Below are 19,030 nucleotides of genomic sequence, written 5' to 3'. Positions count from 1 at the left end.
CCATTGCTGTAAAAAGTGGTCCATTGGAGTGAACGGAGATGTCGAACTCTTCTATTAAATGGCTCTGGTACCCACTGCCGACCAGCCACGCCCCGACACATGGGGTCTAGCCCATAGACATATAAAGAGTAGACGCCGCATGGCTGCTGGGGCGCAAGAAATACGGCCGCCATCTTGGACCGGTCATCCTACAGACATTCTACCCATAGACAGCAGAGGTTTCAAGATGCCAGAGCACTGTGCAGCATATTGCTGTGCAAATCGGCGGACGATTGCGAACAGGGGTCGGGGGATTACTTTTTCACAAGTAAGATTCAACATTATAATTGATTGTATTTTGTAAATAGAATATTATTGTACTGTATTGATGTCCGCCAGCGAAATCGTAGCCAGCAAACATTATGTTCATGGCCAACTGAGACTTTATAAATCGCTGCTGTAACAAGTGAATGTCCCCGTTGTGGGATGAATACAGTAAAATCTAATCTAATCTATCTAGGAAGAAGAAGGAAGAAAATAAGCTTGACCTCCTTCTTAAAATGTTTTTTGTGTTGACTCTCAAATCTCCCGTTTTTATTTTGAAGGTTTCCCAAAGACAAAGATATGAGAAAGAAGTGGGAAGTTGCTTTGAGGAGGGAAGGGTTCACTGCAAGCGAGTCATCCGTGATTTGCAGTGAGCATTGTAAGCAGGACGAGTTTGACAGGACAGGACAGATTGTCCGACTCAGAGATGGTGTTATTCCCTCCATCTTCAGCTTCCCGGTTCACCTCCAAAGAGTAGGTGTATCATCATACGGTTATTAGCATTCATAAATGTAAATATTCTATTATCAATAACAGGTGTGTGTGTGTGTGGTGTGTGTGTGTGTGTGTGTGTGTGTGTGTGTGTGTGGTTGTGTGTGTGTGTGTGGTGTGTGTGTGTGTGTGTGTGTGTGTGTGTGTGTGGTGTGTGTGTGGTGTGTGTGGTGTGTGTGTGTGTGTGTGTGTGTGTGTGTGTGTGTGTGTGGTGTGTGTGTGTGTGTGTGTGTGTGTGTGTGGTGTGTGTGTGGTGTGTGTGTGTGTGTGTGTGTGGGTGTGTGTGTTGTGTGGTGTGTGTGTGTCCCAGAAGCTCACACTCACAACCTCAGCCTAATGATGTGAGTATTCTATTTTCAACATCATATCATAATGGTCCTAGACAAAGTCAAATCTCATCTCTCTTGTTTGCTGCCACTCATATTAAACACACTCACAAATAAACACATACACACACAATTGAAGACATGTTGAACATGCATTCCTGGCACACACACACACACACACACACACACACACACACACACACACACACACACACGCATGATGCTGGCAGTGGCTTTGACAGGTGATGACTATAAGAAAGAATGTGGGCCATACTCTAGTTGTGTCAAAAGTGTTGTGTGTGAAGTGAAACATCACTCAAACCATGTTCATCCCTCTTTCTACTGGGATCATAGCTATGTCTCGCCTGCTTCTCCTACTGCTCTTAAGGCCAGACTCAATGAAGCTTAGCAGAGTGGAGAGTCTCGAGCGAGAGAGGAAGAATGCCATGGCTAGAGAAAAGAGGGCAGAGACACAGTGAGGACTCTTTTGGGGGGATTTGAGGGAAAAGAACCTCATTAATGAAGAACTCAAAGAGGCTTGATTTCTACTCAGGGAAGATGAAAGTAGCACTTTGAGATTCATGTACATCTTACTCTTACACTCTTTATTAAACTCCTTTGTTATTATATGAAGGGGACTTATTAATTTTTTCTCATACAATTTCAGATCTTCAAATAGACTTGAAGGCAAAGCAGGGCCATGAGTACTCCAAGGACCACAGAGAGCTTGCCCTCACACTCCATCTACATGGTCCAAAGGCATACAAATACCTCAGAGAGACTACAACAAAAAGGTAGTCTTAATGTTGTTCAATTTCATTTTTGGAAATTACGGTTTGCAAGTACGTTAAATAGCTACTTCTCAATTTTTTAACAGGTGGCTGTGTTCGGTGGATGGCAAGCCTGGCCTGAACAAGATGATGCTGGATATGCTGGAGAGAAGATGCCAGGACGACCAGGCTAAATATGGATGTGTTTCACTCATGTTGGATGACATGGCCATCAGAAAACATGTGCAATATAATCCACATAACCAGTCAATGTCTGCTTTTGTAGACATGGGTGATGGAAACAATGAGACCGATGCTGCTACTGAGGCTCTTGTGTTCATGGTGGTTGGCCTACACGGACATTGGAGGCTCCCATTGCATATTACCTGACGAAGTCTTTGTCACCTGAAACACAAAGGGTCCTAATCTAAATCTAAAATCTAATCTAATCTATCTAGGAAGAAGAAGGAAGAAAATAAGCTTGACCTCCTTCTTAAAATGTTTTTGTGTTGACTCTCAAATCTCCCGTTTTTATTTTGATGGTTTCCCAAAGACAAAGATATGAGAAAGAGGTTCTCAGTCATGCTTTGGAGGAGCCGCATGCACGGGGCATTCGGGGTGTCATGAGCAACTTTGTGTAAATATGGTTTGGGCGGGGTGGGTGTCATGTTCTTGTGTTTAACTTGAACATTACATTTTTTATATAGATGTAGAAGTACATTTTCATTTTTTATGACATAGATATTCATTTTTACTGATATATAACTTCTGTCTATGTATAATGTATTATTGTTTCTTCATTTTTCAACTTATTAAAATAGCTGAGTATAGGCCTACACAATATGCTTCTCTATCATATATAGACCATTAGTGTTTTTTGATGTGTGTGTGTGTATATATTATATATCGTGTGTCTTTTGCAAAATACCTATCATACATAACATAGGCTATCAAATACCAGAATATTCTATTGCTGTTAAGCCTACTATGAATATTAAAATACGCCGAATCATGTGTCCGGTATCATGCCTACATATATGACGTTTGCAGAAAACCCCCCCCCCCGTGAAAATCAGTTTTGTATTCAGCGAGTTATGATTGATAAAATGCGCTGACACTTCATTGCGCCTGCCAGACAGATTACACTGAGTGGAGCGGGTGACCGGTCCAAGATGGCGGCCCCACGGCTCGTCAGCGCCAATAGGCAGCAGCGGTCGATGCGGCGTCTACTCTTTATATGTCTATGGTCTAGCCGGCCAATCACAAATCTTTGATGCGTTCAAGTGCATTATTCTGGCACGGGAAGATTATGTTATGGGACATTAACGATAAAACAGAATATTGTTGTTCTATTTTTAGACACATCTCGACTGGTTGGGCACCCCTGCGGGCCCTCCAACAATGCAACAGTTATATAAGTCATAAACAATCAATCAAAAATAAAATACAAATAAAAGAATATTGCAAGATGTCTGTATAAACGTAAATAGAATATGATATATACAAAGTTAAATATTGAACAGTAAGATTAAATAAATACGGTGTATTACTGTAGGTTACATTGATCAAGCCGTTACCTCTTGTCTGAGTTTGCAAGTAAACATTTGAATTGTGGTTTCACACATTCTTTACATTTCCAGTTGCCCTCTGGAAAGTTCAAATAAATTACTAAACACACTGCCAAAGGCTGGGGATTGTTCATTGAAGACTGTCAGAAAACAAGCTTCTGAAAATGCAAACAAGCTAGGTCAATGGTTAGAAAGAGCTAATGAAGTGAAAGGACAATACAAATTAAATACAATGAAATTAATCAAGCAAAATCCATTGTTGAACATTCCACTGTCTTGAAAAAAATGGAGGATAATAATCGATGACGGACTCAGTTAAACACACTTTCCAATGGGAATGATTATCTGAAATCCATACAGGAGTTGGAGCTAGACAAAGACTATCTGACCATAGAGAGAGCACTGGTGCTTTGAAACAGCAATACCGTATTTTGTTTTGATTTAGCATGCAATAATATTTTGAACACTTGGCTTATAGCTTCACAAGGGTGTATACATAGGGCCATAGGTGACCGGAAAGGAAGGGGAACAGGTAGAGAGCACACAGTTCTTACCAGAACGCTCCAATCCTTGACTCTGAACAATGTGGTCTGGAAAACCCTTTCAGTTTTACTCCTTTAACTATTGGTATTGTTCATGAAGCCTTATCCAAGTTAGATCCTAGGAAACCGGCTGGCGCCGGACAACGTAGAACCTTTCTTTTTAAAGATGGCTGCAGATTTTATTGCTCCACCTCTTACTTCTCTTTTTAACCTCTCCCTCAGCACGAACACAATTCCAAATGTATGGAAGTCTGCTTATGTCTTGCCTTTACTGAAAGGAGGGGAGGCAACTATTTTAAATAACTATAGGCCAATCTCTAAATTGTCAGTTCTGGCTAAGGTGCTCGAACGACTTGTGACAAGTTGTGAGTGAACAAGTAAAGGAGTTTTTATGTATAAATGATATCCTGTCTAAACATCAGTCAGGATTCAGAAAGAAACACAGCACCATCACTGCGACAATGAAGTGGTAAATGACATTACTACTATTTTAGATAATAAGCAGAGTTGTGCAGCTCTGTTTATTGACCTTTCCAAAGCGTTTGACACCGTTGATCATCGCATTTTAAAGCAGAGGCTACTCAGTATTGGCATATCCAGCAATGCAGTGGGGTGGTTTGTGAACTACCTCTCTGAAAGGTCCCAATGTGTTCATTTTGATGGACTGTCTTCTGAGTGGTTAAACATTTCTAATGGTGTACCACAAGGTTCTGTTTTAGGACCACTTTTATTCTCCATATATATATTAACAGTGTAGGTGATAATGTGGATGAAGCTACTTTACATTTTTATGCGGATGATACTGTGATGTATTGTGCAGGTCCCTCCATTAAGGAGGCTGTTGTTAAATTACAGGCTGTTTTTAACATTATTCAGACTCAGTTCTCTGAATTAAAGCTTCTTTTAAATGTGGATAAAACCAAGGTAATGCTCTTTTCAAAAGCTAAAAAGACACCAGAGCCTGTTTTAGATATTGTAACTACGCAAGGAACAAAACTTGAAGTTGTTGCCTGTTACAAATACCTTGGTATCTGGCTTGATGATTGTCTCTCTTTTAAACTTCATGTCAATAACCTGCTTCAAAAACTGAGGGTGAGGCTAGGTTTCTTCTACAGAAACAAGTCCTGCTTCTCGCTTGAGGCCAGGAAAAGGCTAGTCACTGTGACCTTTTTACCTGTGCTGGACTATGGGGATTTGTTGTATATGAATGCACCTGCCAATTACCTGAGCAAATTGGATGCTGCGTATCACAGTGCTCTGAGATTTGTCACAAATTGTAAAGCGCTTACACATCACTGTACACTGTATACCAAGGCAGGTTTACCATCACTCTCTGTACGGAGGCTCAGTCATTGGTACACGTTTATCTATAAAGCTTTGTTGGGTAAACTCCCGTATTATATCTGCTCTCTGATAACACAGAGAGTTGCAAGCAGCTATTGTCTGAGGTCACATGATGTAGTCTTGTTAGATGTGCCAAGAGCAAGGACTGTCTTAGGTAAGACAGCTTTTATGTGCGCAGCTCCACTTGCTTGGAACAATCTTCAGCAAGAATTGAAACTGAGCAATCTCATTCCTCTGCATGTTTTTAAAGCTAGGCTAAATGAAATGCTTGCTGATACAATGGGCACTTGTAAATGTCTATAACTATGTATCCTGTAAATATATTGTATAATGTCCTTTATTGTTTTATGTTTCATGTGGAACCTATAAGCTGCAGGTCTCCCTTGAAAAAGAGATCTATGATCTCAATGGGACCAATCTGGTTAAATAAAGGTTTGAAATGAAATGAAATGAAGAGGCTGCAACAAGTGCTAACAGATACAGGCGCGATTTAGATGCTAACAGCAACAGACCAGCACAACTACGAACACTGCAAGAGACCACAAAGCAACCACCTAACCAACTGATCTATGGCCAGTTAACATGTAACTTTAGCTAGCTTTTTATTATTGTTGCTGAATTAATTACAATTTTCACAGTGTGTTACCTTTTTCCTATGTTACCAGTTACCAGTTGAGGACAGCCATAAAGCTGATGTGGCCAACAAAGAGGACTTTATCACCCTGCTATAACTGGAATTAATTTCAGCTTGTTTGGACACACAGTCAGTGAGTTTGAAGGGGTCGGTTGGAGCAACAGTTCTTCATTCAATCCCTCAATCGTGCACGATGAGTCTAAACATCGCAGGACTCGTGGTGATGTTGCCCTTCTACCTGCTGGTGCTGGGCACCGGCATTTGGGCCTCCAAGAAGTCCAATCGACTGAAGAAGAGCAGCCAGGCGGACATTACAGAGGTCACTCTTCTGGGGAACAGAGGGATCAGCCTGGTGGTGGGAATCTTCACCATGACAGGTGAGTGGGGGGTTACAAATATAAAGTAGCAGAACATGGAAATACATAAGTAAGGTAGGCTACTCAATAATGAACCTAAGTACAGTACTTTTGTAAAGATACTCAGATACATTCCATCATTGCGTTTTAAACCTGTGACTATAATGGTAGTTGCCAAATGTATGACTGTATTTATAAAGCTGCTTGGAAAGCCCCCAGAATAACGTGTTGTAGCTCATTAAACTGCAGTCTATAACTAGAATGCACAGGTGATCATGTCGATTATTGAGACTGTTGTTCACTGTTGAAAACCAGTGCACTGTTTGATAGTGTTAGGATTATTATATTCGCAGTGATCCCGTTATGGTTCCTTTTTTTAAATGTATTTAATGGTACATATTGATTATATTGTTTGAACACATTAGATTACTCTTTCTGATGCAAGTTAATAATATGTGGACAAATAAAAACAATGTTTGAAACTTTACATTGTTAAATGGAATAGTATTATGTAAGACAATCTTTACTCGTTCATGTAGGGTGGCTGACGGGCACGCGTTACAACGGCCCAAAACAATCCCAGTAGAAACGGGCTGCACTTAAAAATCGATGAAAAAATATTAAAACACAAATGTGACAAAATACATGCAAATATATACACACATTTGACAACACATGCACAGTATTTAGAAAACATTCACAAATGTAACGAAACACAGGCAAATAAAGGCTGCAAATCCAAAATGCTGCAAAGAAAAAACACTGCTAAAAGCTCAAAACACAACAGAAACAGGTACACTAAAAAGTGATTGTCCACAGCTTACTGGAGTGCTTATTTCGGGGATAATAAAGTTGGCCAACTGCAACTGGAAACTTACCTAAAGTGTAGGTTTTGTGAATATATGATTCCTCCTGAAATTATGAAACAGACTAACTCTGCGAGAGATTTGGCCAACTTCGTAATCCCCAAACATCAGCACGATTTGAGTTTCTTGCTGTGTTTTTTGCATTTAGTTTAATCAGTGCTTTTAGCAAACCCTGCGCATGTTCAAATTCAAAATTAAAATAGCATGTGTTGTGAAGTTGGCGATGATTTTTTCTTCATTTGCATGTGTTTTGGCACATTTGTGTTATATATTTACATCGTTTTTGAAAGTGCACCGTGAATTGATGTAGCACATTTGTACTAGTAGGCCACCGTATTTATATGATTTCCTACAGCTACATTTGTTGGAGGGGGCTTTATTGTCGGGCTGACAGAGGCAGTGTACACTCCAACCATGGGACTGACCTGGGCTGTCATACCAGTAACAGCAGCCCTCTCTTTCATTGTTGGTAAGACATAGAAATGGCAATAAGTCACATGAAGTCAACCCGCATTGACAATATTGCTATACAAACGTGTGACCAGGTGTTAGGAGGTCTTCAAAACAGGAGGGGCCCTTTTTACACAAACAGGAAAAGCTTCAAATGTAATCTGAAACGCATTGGGAGCCATTTGTCAATAATATCAAAGTACTAGAAACCAAAGACCGAGTTGATGTCTTACGTTGAAGATTTACTGCAGCTTGTCCTAGTGCATGTAACGAACAATACAGGCAAACCAAGAGATGTTGTAACTTTGCATTACGTTGCCTGCTTCTCAAACTGAAAGGATAGAGTCAATTATCACACCATGGTTTATTACGTGGGCTTTGAAAAGGATTGACAAGTTGCTAAGACTGTTGGTAATTGCTTTGACAAATAGGACAAACTTGCTTTTATTCAGCTGTGTATACTATCTAACACTATGTGTTCAAAGCAGATAATAACAATCATAAAATTGCAACAGTCTTTTTGTTTCTGGGAGAGAAAAAGCTGTGTGTCAACGGCATTACAGTGGGAGGAAATGTTTAAATGATTTGGCCTAAGGAAGCATGCACAGAGAACAAAATGGGGTCGCAAATGTGATGTTGTGAAACACCGCAGGAAACGCTGTGGAAGAAAACAATTTTTCCCATGTTGTTGGAGAAATTTCAATTTTTTCAATGAACCAGTTCAAGGCATGGCCATCAACTAACCCTGTAGTGAAAAAGGTGTACAAAAAAAAAAGCCTGGATGGCAGACTCACCAGAGATGGTAGAGACCAAGTCATTGGGCACATTCAGTTAGGCAGTCCGGTGAACACATTTGAATAAAGAGAGCTGTCATCCCCTTTAGAGGGTGAAGCAATATACCCTCAAGCCAGTACCACAACTCAAGCCAGCATTTCCGGCTCACCCTTGAGAACATTGGGAGTGGCAAATAATGACAAACAGGACTGAAAATATTATCATTAACCTGCCTCTCAAGAATACAGATAATTGTCCAATTACCAATGTTCTCGATTTGTCCAAATGTAGCGTGGTACAGAGTGAAGTAGCCCTCCACTGCACATTTCATTTGAAAGTCTTTTATTTTGTTCTGCAAAGAGCAAAAATATGTATCTTATTATCACAGTTCGACACACACACACACACACACACACACACACACACACACACACACACACACACACACACACACACACACACACACACACACACACACACACACACACACCGTGACTTCACTCAAGTGTGTGTTTACGTTCTCTGAACGTATTCACTATCCTAACACAGAAACATAATGAACATCTGCATCAACATCCAAACAATAATCATGTCTACCGAATATTGTCACATTGACCAAATCAATTATGTATCTCTTTTAACTTATTTATTTATCTATTAACTACACGAGCAGTCCGGGCTCTTTAGACCGGCTCATAGTTCTACTCTCCCGCCTCACGCTCGCTCAAGCTAACTAGGCCACCAGTGCTAACTACTGGCTAGCCATTTTCAATACGTTACGTTTGCTGAACAAGTAACGTTCATAAACACGACCACATAAAGTCCAACCGGGATCAAAAACTCACACATAACATATTCACTCATCAATTACACAATTCCAACTCTCCGTTCTTACCTGTAAAGAGCAAAAATATGTATCTTATTATCACAGTTTGCCACACACACACACACACACACACACACACACACACACACACACACACACACACACACACACACACACACCGTGGCCCTTTCTCATTTCTCGAACTCCCCTCCTCGACTCCTATCCTCGAGACTTAGTCCCGCCCACAGGAGATGCGAGCCGAGGAGCCGAGGAGGGGAACCGACGAGAGAGGAGGGGAAGCAGCAGGCGGTTAGAGAAATGAGAACTCCTCTCCTCTGAGCGGTCATTTTAAAGAGACGTCCATTAATGATGACAGGAGGCACAGCAGCCCTCTGTCTGATAGACAGATGTGTTCATGACCACTGTTCATGATGACTTATATATTTACTTTGATTCATTCACAGTGCGGTATAATGAGACAATAACAGGCTACAGATTCGGACACACACACACATATAATATATATATGTATATACATATATATACAATTTCAGAATCAAACAGAGCACTCTCATAATAACGTAACACTATCAGACAGAGACTGGATATATCCCCCCCCCCTCCGCTCTCTGGTCGCTACAATGAGGAAAATAGATTACGGGCCAAACGTTTTATTTACAAGTATTAAAAGTAAGCAGAGGACACCAAACCAACTGAGACCTGTCTGTCCGCTGCATCTACGCACACACTGTACCACACACACTGTACCACACACAAGCAATGAGATGTCCTTCAACATGGCGCGCTGACATTCATTTCCAGGGCCCTTTCTCATTTCATTAAATCCCCCTCCTTGACTCCTCGACTCCTCGGTCCTCCGGTAGTGACCCGGAAATGAATTTCAGCGCGCCATGTTGAAGGACATCTCATTTCTCTAAATGCACTTCGAGGATCGAGCGTCGAGGAGGCTCTCTGGAGGAGCTATAACCGAGGATACACTGATGGGTCCTCCACGGCTGCTTCGTGGATGCATTTCCGGCAACAGAGATGTTTAAAAGAATCGTGACGCACGGCCGGACTTATCTCAGCCAATGACAGCTCTGCATGCATCCCCTGGATATTATTTTATTAACTGCTTTGTTTACAGTGAGAACAGCTGTGAGGTACGTGCAGAAAGCAGAGCAGTGTGTATAATATATATCACTCAGTAGAACAGGCCTACTCTTTTTGCTTTAGTTTAGTAGATATCTACAAACAAAGAGTCGATATTTTTCTAAAACCATTTAGTGCTTCACAATAAAATACACCACGGCTGTAGCCTGTTTTATATGCGTGTGTAGGTGTGTGTGTGTGTTACAGTGTGTGCATAGATGCAGCGGACAGACAGGTGTCAGTTGGTTTGGTGTCCTCTGCTTACTTTTAATACTTGTAAATAAAATCTTTGGCCCGTCATTTATTTTCCACATTGTAGCGACCAGAGGGGAGAGGGGGGGATATATCCAGTCTCTGATAGTGTTACGTTATTATGAGAGTGCTCTGCTTGATTCTGAAATTGTATATATTTATATAAATATATATATACATATATATATATATGTGTGTGTGTGTCCGCATCTGTAGCCATTACTGTCTCATTATACCGCACTGTGAATGAATCAAAGTAAATATATAAGTCATCATGAACACATCTGTCCATCAGACAGAGGGCTCTGTGCCTCCTGTCATCATTAATGGACGTCTCTTTAAAATGACCGCTCAGAGGAGAGGAGTTCTCATTTCTCTAACCGCCTGCTGCTTCCCCTCCTCTCTCCTCGGCTCCTCCGCTCGCATCTCCTGTGGGCGGGACTAAGTATCGAGGATAGGAGTCGAGGAGGGGAGTCGAGGAGGGGAGTTCGAGAAATGAGAAAGGGCCCAGGTCACTACCGGAGGACCGAGGAGTCGAGGAGGGGGATTTGATGAAATGAGAAAGGGCCCGTGACTTCACTCAAGTGTGTGTTGACGTTCTCTGCACGTATTCACGCGAGACTTCTCTTTGTCCCCAACACAGTGTAGCGAACGCGCCCTCTGCTGGTCGGAGTTAGACACTACATAAGGTTTAACCAACCAATTCTCACCACACTCTGAACATGAGCTGTACTAAATGCAAATCATGTTAACCATGTAATTACTAATAATGTAGGTATATCAACCCACTGATGGCTCTGTATGCCACACACACATTCTTATATTAACCCTGTGTTTTACATCACCTTGTGCATTTGTTTGATTGTTTTTTTTCACTAAAGAAAGAGCTGCCTTTCTGTGATGTATTGATCCAAACAAAATGCATAGTAAAGTGATTTCAGCATATTCAGAGACATTTTAAGAGTTTTAAGCATAGTTTGATGATTATCAGGATAATATGATCGCAATTATTTTGCCCAAGATAATTGGGACATGAATTTTAGAAAAATACAATGGTAAATCAGTTAAGAACAAATGACACAGATCTGTTTCTCTTTTGTGGTTCAACGTTAAGGTGGACTTTTCTTTGCCGAGCCGATGAGAGACAAAAAATATGTGACAATGATGGACCCGTTCCAGATCAAGTATGGAAATGTATTAAGTGGACTTTTGACTATTGCGCTGCTCATATCCGACATAATATAATATGGGTTGCGGGAACTCTTATTGGCTTAGGTAAGTCAAACAATTGACATTAAAAGTCCCATTTTGCAAAAAATACAATGTGTTCCCATACTGTACGATAGAAGAGTCTGCTGTATGTAATTGTGTTTCTTTTATAGGTGCAACAATGAGTGCGGTCCTCGATTTGGACTATAACGTTTGCATTTGGATCTCTGCTGCAGTAGCCATCATGTACACACTGCTGGGAGGCCTCTACTCTGTAGCCTACACAGACATCATACAGCTTACCCTCATATTCTTCAGTTTAGTGAGTTCTTCGCTTGAATAGAAAGTTCTTTGAAATACTTTCAAAGATGGCTCTGTTGCTGGCATTATCAATCAATAGGATACGGCTGTAATAGGCCTAAGGCCTTTTAGTTGCTCATAAATAAATAAGTAGATCACTGATTCTTTATTTACTATGGATGCTGGCAACAGTCACATAGTCCAAAGTGAAGGTGATGTTTGACCAGTAGTGGTTGAGGCGGGATTTGAGACAGTTAACCGTCTTGGATGTGACAACGCTTTCTGGCAGATCATTCCACAAATCAACCACACGCAGGCTGAAAAAGTTGCGGCGGATAGCCAGTCTTGAGTACTGTTTCTTCAATATAAGGGCAGCAGTACCTCAGTCCGTAGGGACTTGGCTTGGACTGTGATAACATAAGAACAAATCCCAAATCCAAATGGATTCTTAAGAATGGTTAGGGAATTAAATCCAATATGCTTCAAAATAAAAAACAAAGACCAATAGAAAGATCTTACATAACACAAACAAGATAAGAACATGTAAGATGAAAAGGTATGACAATAAAAAAGGTAATAAAATTCACAGATTTAATTTTTTTTTTTTTAAAGCATCTTAACCCTTTAAAAAATTATTTTTTTGCATTTTCTTATCACTTTTTTTTTTTTGACTGACCACACAGTTTTGTTTTTATGAGCCTCTACCAAATGGTCGAGCTGGCCTCCTATGGTAAAAGTACATTTTCAACAATCATATATACAGTACAGTATTTGTATGCATCAAACTCAAATAAAACACAAACTCAAATACATTTGTTTCTTTTATGGAAAATGAGCAATATATACAACCAGATATATTCATAAAAGATAATAAATTATAATTGTAAAAAAAAAAAAATGGAAAAAAGTTATGTAAAGTGTTTTTCATGATAAAAAAAATACTTGCTCATCTTCCTGTATATGCTGAATTGGCCTAACAGGAAACCACTGGCCTAACAGCAAATGTCTATATCCTGTGTTGGCCTAACTTGCTCATCTGTGTGCAACTTTGGGCTGAATGCCATGCATGAAAGGTGCTATATCAATTATTATCACTCTTTCACTCTGAGACTCATAAGGCAGTACTAGATTTAGTAATATTACCATGAATCTAGCCATTTATTTACCATATTTTATTGGAAAACATCTCTGAAACTCTGAAAAAGTCATATTGCTAGCTTACCATAAAAGGCTAATTATTGGTTGAGCATATTTTCCAAAAAATAATTGCACCCTTGTTAAAACTTTTTTTGTGCATCAAGTTATCTAATTATGTTCAGTCAGTGCCCTGCCACTAAAATATGTCAAAAAGTATATGGTTACCTTACAAAAGTTTACCAAAAAGAGTGATTTCTTCAACAGTGATTTTTAGCATTGCCAACTTTCTCAGTTGAAGCTAGCTGAAGGGCATTCTGTTTGAACCACAGTGACATCTAGAGGTTGTTTTGTGCATAACATGTCAACCAAAGGGTAGAGCTGGCTGAATCAGATGGAGTTCAACTTTTTTTTTTTTTTTCCAACAAGATATCAAGACGCAAAATGTTCTCTACCAAATGGTGGTGCTGGCAGTTAAAGGGTTTTAAAATCCAATATTTTGTTTAACTGGGAGCCAGTTAAGAGATTTAAAATAAGGTGATGTGTGCAAATATTTAGGTTTAAGTTTATATTCTGGCAGAAATCATTCTTAATAAACTGGAGTTTTTTTTAACCCTTTTTTGTCAGTGCATCAAAAAGTTCACCACAGTATTTTAATCTACAGGGAATACACAACGATCATGCCACCTCACTTTATCAAGGGAATATGCACGTTTAACATTTTTAAATCGGTGGCTTATTTTCTTTTTCTGCAGTGGCTATGTGTCCCATTTATCCTGATGAGCCCCCATTCAACTGACATCACCAAGACTGCTTTCAACTTCACCTACCAGGCCCCCTGGATTGGTTCAGTGGATAAAGACAGAGCGTGGAGGTGGATTGATAATTTCCTATTATTGGTAAGGAATACATTTTGACATATAGAAAAGTGTCAATAGTAGAATGAGTATTGGAAAGATGGATGGATTAACGAGACTACTGTAGAATATACACATATCAGGGCGACATCTGTTTTAAAATGGTAGTAGTAAATGAACTTTTTTCACTAATCACTGTTTTTATCCCAAAGATACTGTAGTGTTCATAATATAACTAGGTTGTCTAAAAGCATTGTTTTCTTGCCCACCGCTTGTTTTGAGATTTTAAATGATAATTAGTCCAGTTTATCAGACATACAGTAGAAAGAAGCAGTGGCCACTCGTCATTAGGGACAGCCCCACCTAGTGTCAGCAGAAAGTAATGCAAATAATAATTCCAAAAATATGCAAAAACAAATGTTAAAATATATTTTAAGATCATGTTTAGTCATCCGATTCGTCTCTACATTGCTGTTTTAGTCTGCGTTCTTCCAATTAGTGTGCACAGTGTGTCTATTGAGCCGTGTTGAGCCATGTGGGGCAAGCCCCTCTCTCTGCTGTCAAAATGAATGGGTGCTGTACAAACTACACTGCGCATGCTCAGAGTATTTTTCTATTCAATGTGTGCGGGAGACGAGAGAGAGCAGCGTATAGCGATTTAAATCAGTAAAACGGAAAGAAAATGAATGAAGTTGACCATCTACTGCAGCTTTGGTACATTCATTTTATGTCATATCTTTTGTTGATCTTCTGTGTTTTGCCCCCCCCCCCCCCATGACACATGACTTATTTTCCCTTGTGGCCATGTTCAGAATGTAGTAATGATTTTTTGGGGGGGTTTCCTAAGGCTTTTGGTAACCTTGGATATCAGAGCTTCCACCAGAGGACACTGTCAGCTGCCTCTTCAGCCACAGCCAGGATCACCTGCTTCATTGCAGCTCCACTAATCTTTGTTCTAGGAATCCCATCCCTTCTGATTGGAGCAGTCGCAGCATCAACAGGTAGAGCCATACAATGAAAGTGGAAACAGATCTCTTTCTTGTTTCCTCAGAGCTACCAACAAACACAGGACATACTTAGATTGGCTTACTTTACTGTCCAAAGCAATAAACAACTGCACAAATCTCAAAGAACTACAATCCCGATCTCAGTGATATAATAAAGGCAGAGTGAACCCCTGCTGGTAATAATTAGGCATTAAGGTAATAGGCAGGTCTAGTAAATGTATAATCTAGTTTAGTAAAACATTCTTCTTTAATAACTTTCTCTCTCTGTATTCTTTGCCTCCTCCATCAAAGTCTGCTTTGTTAGAAATAAAGTTACTTCATGTCCTTTTACTTCACTGGGTAAAGTGAGTAAAGTACTGGGTTAGTGTGAGCAATTTTGTTGAGAAGGAAACCATTTGTTGAGTTCCCTTTGAGCAAAATGCTCTCTGGTAGTCAGTGCTGCAGTGTGTTTGTTTAGAGCTTTTATTGTGAAAGTCCGATTGCAGGGGAGCATACAGAAATGCATTTCAGGTCCGGACACACCAAACTGACACCAAAGAACACGTCCTGACCACAGTCTATGGTCCCGACGGACCCGACTGTTGCCTCACGTCTCCTGTCCTGCGTATTGGCCAAAAAGTCGCACTGGAACACACCGCAAAGACTTCAGCCGACGGCCAAGTAGAACGTGAGTGGCAATAACTCTCCTTACCAGCAGCGGCGGTAGTGTGTATTATTCGTCATTCAAAAGAGGCAACCGGAAGACAGACTGCATTATATAACAAATACCGTGTGCGTTCCATTTTCACTTTCGTCCATCACAGACTGTTTCACACACTGTTTCACATAGCGACTTATAATCGAAAACATGGTTTGTGCCGTACTGGTGGTATCGCCCTTGGACTGTTGCTTGTGGAAGCAGATAGCAAGAGGCGGAAGCGAACAATTAGGAGAAACTGCACTAAATGCGTGAAATCATGGATACGACAGCGACAAGCTCATGGGACATAAGACCCTGACCTACGGCAACAAATAAAATAGTTACCGTGATGGTGAGGTTTGAAGTACTCTCCTTCCTTCTTGTGTAGGGCTCTAAAAACTGGAGCCTGGTCAGGATCCACTGCTGTCTGCCAGTCTTTAGTGCTCCAGAACTACCCGGAGGGGCAAGTCTCCTGTACCGGGTGTAGGCCTACTGGGTTCGCAGAGAATCCCACTTCTTCTTTAGCTCTTTCTCTGAAGCACACACATAAACTATTTAAGCATTGTGGCTAGTTAGCATGTTAGTATGTTTCTCTGTAATGTCGTACAGAGCTGGCCTCTCCTGAATCAAGCTAATGAGTTGGTCTTCGGTTTCTTCATTCCAGATCGTCATGATGTAAAATAAATTCTTGCGTACAGGTGAGATGAAAATAAAAAATAATAGCCGTCCATGTGTGCCTAATCGTTTGTTTGCGTACCTCACTTCTGTATCGTTTCTCATGCACTGATTCGCTAAGCTGAACAGCCAATCAGAGTGATTTATTTTGCCGACCGCCTCCGCTCCCGATTCAACATGTTCAATCGGGAGCGGAAGGTGTCGGCACGGCCGAAAAGACACGACGGTGCGGGACGTGCAGGACACACCAATCTGACTATGGGCGACCGGACACTCATCGACGGCTAGACATCTATCGACGGCCGAAATCGGCTTGGTGTGTCCGGGCCTTTAAGTGCACGGCCTACAGGGAACCAATCTAGTCAGACAGTCATTATTCACCAGCAGGCGTTTAAATTGTATAATCAACATGTACTCCATAATGATAAGTTGAAGCAAACTGTCATCTTTTGCCACTTTAAATATAAGAGAGAGACTATGCTAATTTATGTCACATTTTTGGTGTCAGACTGGAACTCTACCTTGTACGGCTCCCCGTCCCCATACGAGCGAGGAGAGGCCGGTCAGATTCTGCCTATTGCTCTGCAGCACCTCACTCCAAACTACATCTCCATCATCGGCATCGGAGCTATAGCAGCTGCCGTGATGTCATCAACGGACTCCGCTCTGTTATCAGCTGCCTCCATCTTCTCATCCAACATCTATAAGAACATCCTGAGGACCAAGGTAAGAGGAGACCTGAGGGGAAGAATAGAGTTGTGGTTGTTATCTCCACTGGAGGCCAGATGATGAGTTTGGTCGTGGCTGTGCATGTATTTGTTTGTGTCAAATATTTCTCGACAAGTCAGCCTAACCTCTAGGGTTGCTGAATGCTCACTATTCTTAACTAGCTGGTAGCAGCCATATTTGGTCAAAAAATGTTTCAGTAGTAAAAGGTATTGGCTAGGTTAAAAACAATCGTTAGTGTATTTTTCGGCCTTTGTTGTAGCTCAAAAAACTGATATTCACCAAAGTTAGGCAGGATTCTAGATGAATAAATCCCTGTTTGCTGTCAACTTCACAGTGGATTATACATCTTCTTTTTCAAGAGTGCACTGTCTTCGTTTATTTCTGCTTCAACCTTTAAGATGTTTTCCCTGCAGGCATCGGGTAGGGAGCTCCAGTGGGTGATCCGGGCCACTGTGGTGTTGGTGGGCTTGGCTGGCACTGCGCTCACCTTCCTAAACAACAGCATCATGGTTTTCTGGATCCTGGGCTCTAGCATAACCTACATTTTCATGTTTCCTCAACTCACCTGCGTCCTCTTCTTCAATATCTCCAACGGATACGGCTCCATTATTGGCTTGCTAGTTGCACTTTTTTTAAGAGTGCTGAGCGGCGAGCCGTCATTTGGGTTACCCATTGTTCTCCACTTTCCAGGTTCCACTCTTGAAAACGGCATATATGTCCAGCGCTCTCCTGTACAGACGATCTGCATGTTGTCCAACATGTTTGCCACTTTGTTGTTCTCCTATCTATTTTCCCTGCTCCTCGATAAAGGATTGATTCCTGAAAGGTGGGACGTATTTAAAGTGAAAACCCACAAACCACAGAAGAAACGAATGCTATCGATGAATGATACCACTAAGACAGACAAGGAGGAGAAATCTCAGGATGACACTGAATTAATGTTGACCACAAATCTGCAAGATTGAAAAATAAACGATTTAATGCAATTCTATAATGTTTTATAGCTATTTTTCCCCCTCTTTTACATCAAAGATCTTTGTAAAATGATCATCTTTGCCACAGAATGGTATAATAATGAATCTCTTGTAAATCTCTTGAGTTTGTTGAAGTAGCCTGCAAATATTTGCCCCGCGGTATACCATTCTTTTTTATGCCATAGCCTATATGACCAAAGATTTAAAAATATGCTTATAATTAAATCAGTTTAAAGTAAGTAAATTGTGTGTTTTGTTACTTCCAGCAACCTATCATCAATAGGAGTCCCATGTCAAACATTCAATGTGGTTAATCAAAAAATAAAGATGAATTGGGTGTAAGACCTACAGCCTATGTCTGATTGATACATCTGTAAATGGAAATTGAAAAGTTGTTCAACTTAACATAAGGTTTTCAAGTAAGGTGTGTTCAACATATACATCTAACTTTAACTTTTGAAATCACACATGTCAAGTAACTAAGTACATTTACTCAAGAACTGTAGGCTACTTGTAGTACAATTTTGAGGGACTTGTACTTTACTGGAGTATTTAATTGTGTTGCTACTTAGTAGCCTACTTCTACCCCACTACAATAAAAATGGTTTACTTTTGCTCCACTTCACGTATTTAATACCTTTAGTTCCTTTGCAGATTTTGATTAATGATGTGAAATATAATCAACACTTAGGCTAAATAAAACTTTAGTTACACCTGGAGTAACATTCAGAAACCCTGCATACAAAATAATTAAAACTAACTGTACCTTTACCAGCTTTGATAAACACATTATTGCATCAATATTTATGAT

General features: G+C 40.5%; 1 pseudogene; it reads left to right on the top strand.

The window, feature by feature from the left end:
* Positions 1 to 6,172: 6,172 nt before the first annotated feature.
* On the top strand, positions 6,173 to 18,504 carry LOC117454209 (high affinity choline transporter 1-like; annotated as a pseudogene).
* The last annotated feature ends 526 nt before the right edge of the window (positions 18,505 to 19,030 follow it).

Source organism: Pseudochaenichthys georgianus, chromosome 10 (genome assembly GCF_902827115.2).
Source record: "Pseudochaenichthys georgianus chromosome 10, fPseGeo1.2, whole genome shotgun sequence".
NCBI lineage: Eukaryota > Metazoa > Chordata > Actinopteri > Perciformes > Channichthyidae > Pseudochaenichthys > Pseudochaenichthys georgianus.
The sequence above is the reverse complement of the archived record's forward strand: the minus strand, read 5'-3'. Positions and strand labels throughout refer to the sequence as shown.